This window comes from Lathyrus oleraceus, chromosome 2 (genome assembly GCF_024323335.1).
Source record: "Lathyrus oleraceus cultivar Zhongwan6 chromosome 2, CAAS_Psat_ZW6_1.0, whole genome shotgun sequence".
Taxonomy (NCBI): Eukaryota; Viridiplantae; Streptophyta; class Magnoliopsida; order Fabales; family Fabaceae; genus Lathyrus; species Lathyrus oleraceus.
In genome coordinates this window covers 375,858,774-375,863,136 of record NC_066580.1, presented here as the reverse complement: position 1 = coordinate 375,863,136, position 4,363 = coordinate 375,858,774, and the positions used below count along the sequence as shown (strand labels likewise).

The 4,363-nt window shown below is 35.8% G+C and overlaps 1 non-coding gene across 1 annotated transcript; it reads right to left on the bottom strand.

Moving 5' to 3' along the window:
* Nucleotides 1-4,041: 4,041 nt before the first annotated feature.
* Nucleotides 4,042-4,148, bottom strand: LOC127124886 (small nucleolar RNA R71). The gene has a single exon (XR_007804365.1). It is a non-coding gene; the product is annotated as a small nucleolar RNA R71 (small nucleolar RNA).
* Nucleotides 4,149-4,363: the final 215 nt, after the last annotated feature.

Below are 4,363 nucleotides of genomic sequence, written 5' to 3'. Positions count from 1 at the left end.
AAAGTGGGAATAGGGTCTAGAATAGTAATATATGTGGCAACCACAATTATTCAAACAAGCGTATCTTTATCTCATATTTAACTCTACTTTATATCTTTTTACTCTAATGTATTCCTGAACTATATGCTAACTCAAGTAACTAAACGCTATCAAGAATATCTTGAAGGTGTGAAAAATACAAAAAATGAGGGTTTGAATTGAGTTTTACAAGCAAAAGCTTTTTTCAAAATAAAAACACCACTAACAGATTAATAACAAAGAGATAAAAACTCAAGTATTTTTATCCTAATTCACTTGAAACTCAAAGTTACTCCAGTCCACCCGCCAATGTGATTTTTCCTTATACACAAGGACTAAATCCACTATAATCAACAGGTTACAATAATCACAAAGAATAACCCTCTTTGTTTTCTCAAGGATCCAACTATACTCTAGTCTACTTAAGGACTCACAAAGAACAACATTTTTTGTCTTCTCAAGGATAACCTCCTCAAGGAATCAAACAAGAAGTTTGAGTAATATTTTGTATGTTACAAGATGCTTATATACAAGCAAATTTTACACAAATGAATAAACAAACACTTATAGAAAAATTGTGTACAAATAAATGATAACTTTTCACAAAGAAATTGACTTGCCAAAATGTTGTGTCACCAACATTTTCTCCAAGTCTCCAAGTCTCAGTTATATAGCATAAGAAGAAGATCGTTGGATGGCAAAAAGGGAAAAACTCATAGAGCGGTTGTCCACTGTTGGATGGGAGGTGAGTGATACTGCGTACTGTCTTACGCCCACAAAATCAGTGATAGGTGTGATGAATAGTACAGTCCTTACCTAGGAAATCATGTAGTGGAAAGGATGTTTTATTTGTATTATGTACTATTTGATCACGTTCCCATTTGATCTTATCTTCAAGTTCATTGGCTTCTGATGAGATGAAGCGTGAAGTAAAGAAACATAAAGTTGGATTCAAAAACTTCAGAATCTTTGGTCTGAACCTTGATAACATCAGTAGTCTAGCTTGAGATCTTCAGAGTCTTTAAAATCTTCAGAGTCTTCAAAATCTTCAGAGTCTTTAGAATCTTCAGTCAGAACCTTAATAACTTCAATCATCTGGCTTGAGATCTTTAGAATCTTCAGCTATATAACACAATTTCAAAAGCTCTCCATTCTTCAAAAGTTTGGTGATCAGAGTCACGTCCAGAAGCATGAATTGAGAGAACATTGCAGCAACAACATAGTGTCTCCTTAGAAGCTTCTTAGGAGTGAATCAGCACAGAAGCAGAAAGATCATTGCAGCAACAATATTGAACATCTTTCAGAACTTCTAATAGCTAGCGCAGAAGCAGATTTGGAACACATTATTCAGAAATTGATGATGTTGCACGTCATATATTCAAAATCAGATTTGGCTGTTAAAGCTATACAATAACAAACCACTAGGGTACCAAAACTGTTCTCACACAGATACAACATTGTTATCATCAAAACTCAAGGTATAAATGCAAAATCAAATCTTGTTCTAAAAATATTCCCCATTTTTATGATGACAAAACATGTATTTTTATGAACAGTTTTGTAGAGAGTAATCACCGAAGAATACATATTATAGAAGCACAAAGCTCCCCTTGAGATGTATAATCCTACAAAGATAAAAATCAGAATGAAGGAATACTTTCCTGATTAACCTTTTTAAAGTACCAGAGTAAATTTTTAGTCAGAATCTGGTTTATCTTCAGAAGTTGATTGATGTTGTCCAGAGCACTGGTTTGTTAACATCAACATTTTGATAAGCATAACTTCAGAAGCTTTCTTGAGTTCTTTTAAAGATGCTTTAGAGTTAGTTATCTTCTTTAAAGAAACTTGACTATCAAGTCTGATTACTGATCACACTGAATCACACGCGTTTTTGACTCGGATTTCACATGTTTATCAGGTCTTTATTACCATTTTGCTTGTGTTATGCTCTCTTTTATGTTGTTTTCAGATATTTAGCTCTTTTGGGACCTTTTTAGAAGAAACGAAGCAAAAAGACCAAAAATTAGGGTTTTTTGGCAAATATTGTACACATGGCGTTATGCATGGTGGCCGCCATAGGAGAAGCCATGACACATCATCCCTCAACCAGGAGGTAACCGCCACGATCCCATGAACTTTCCCATTCACACACATGGCGGGCGCCATGAAGGGGTGGCGGGCGCCACCTTTGCATTTCACGTTCCCACTAAGGAGAAGTTAAATGGCATCATGGTCTTTGCAAGCTGCTGAATTCCTCTATAAATAGGTCGTTCTAGTTCATTTTCAAATCATCCAACTTAGTTTACAACACTAAGACTATATTATCATCTGTAAAAATGGTAATCCGTCACATCGAGGGGTTATCTCACCTTAGTGAGATTAAGTTGGAGCACTTTGATTTTGCTGTCGTCTTTATCTTCAGAGTCAAAGGTTTATTTTCCTTGTACCAGATTTAAAGCCTCCATTTGGAGCAAGTTCTAATTTAATCGCTTTTATTTACTTTACTTGTCATGCTTTACTTTATTTAATATCTTGCTATGCTTTACTTTATTTAATTTCTTGTCATGTTTTACTTTATTTAATTCCTATCATTGTCTTTACTTTATTTAAATTTCTCGCCATTATCTTTATTGCTCGTTTTAATTATTTTACACGCTTTACTTGTTCTTTACGCCTTACATTCTAAAACAACTTTTCATCATGATCAATATCGTTGTGTTTGTTTGTACTACCATGTCTGGCTAAATCTTTCAAAGGTTAGAATGTAAGGATCGCGGTTAAAGAGATGTTTCACATATTGAATCTGTAGAAATGCTTTAAAGGTTGTTTTGATTTTTAATTCGAGTTTTCTGAAACAAACTTGGTTAATTTTAACTACTCAAGGAGTGCGAAAGCACCCTGACTTAGTTAACTAGGAATTTTTATCACTTTAAGGAAAAACGGTTTTTGAAACTGTTTTCAGACGCGTTGATAGATTTAAAATCAAGAAACTCCTTGGGTAAACTTTCCAAATCAAAATCACTTTTCAACTAAGTTTACGAGTCTTATTTCTTAAAAATAAGTTTACTACTTTAGCGTTCTGCGCACCTTTTATAAGTGACAATAAAAGGCCTTAATTTAAGGGTAAACTCAGTTCTGAATACGCGAAAGTGAGAGTTCCTGTTAAATGGATTCTTTTCAAGAGTGGAAAATATTTCCCCTTAAGTAGTTCTATTTAGACAATCGAAACATCGTTTAACTGACGTGACATACATTCAAACCTGTCTTTATCTACAATGTATTTATTATTTTCTTTATTTACTATTATCTTGCGACATCAATATCTCTTTTGTACCTCTTTAGATAAACATTGTAACGATAGTAATCGATAGATTGACGATTTGGTCTCTGTATCGATATTCTTTTATATTACTCTGACGCGATTCGTGCACTTGCGAATAGAGCGATCAAGTTTTTTTGGCGCCGCTGCCGGGGACCAACTTCGTCAAATTTCGTACCCTGTTGTTACACCGTCTAGACTAAGGCATTATTAGCCGGTAAATGTGAAGAACCCGTAGTACCGGATATTTAGTAGATCCTTTAGCGGAACCCGAATGTTACACTCGTACACGCCTCTTACTCATCCAAATTAAGAAAGCTATGGCCGAGAATCGCGACCGGAGACCTCTTAAGGATTTTGCCCAACCCTCTGACGAGGAACCTAGTTCTAGTATAGTAAACCCCCTCATTCTTGTCAACAATTTCGAACTAAAACCATCTTTACTGCGATTAGTGCAACAAAACCAATCAGTGGGTCTCGCTACTGAGAACCCAAATCAAAATTTAAAAGTCTTTATCCAACTGGCCGACACCTTTAAATCCTATGGTGCTTCACCTGATGCGATTCGTTTAAGATTATTTCCTTTCTCCCTCAGGGATAGAGCATGTTCATGGTTAGATTCACTTCCAGCTAATTCAATAACTACCTCGGAAGACCTTAGGAGAGTATTCCTTGCTAGATATTTTCCCCCCAGTAAGACTGCTGTTCTTCGAAACCAAATAACTAGATTTACTCAAAACCAAGGAGAATCACTTTTTGAAGCTTGGGAGAGATATAAAGAGTTGTTAAGAGTCTGTCCACACCATGGCCTAGAACAATGGATGATCGTTCATACCTTCTACAGTGGACTCCATTATAACACAAAGATGAGCATCGACGCTGCCGCGGGTGGCGCGCTGATGAACAAACCTTAACCTGAAGCTTGTGACCTAATTGAGGATATGGCCCAAAACCATTGCCAATGGGGAACTGAACGAGCATCAATAGAGAAAAAGGAGACCCAAGGTGGAATACATGAGATAAGCT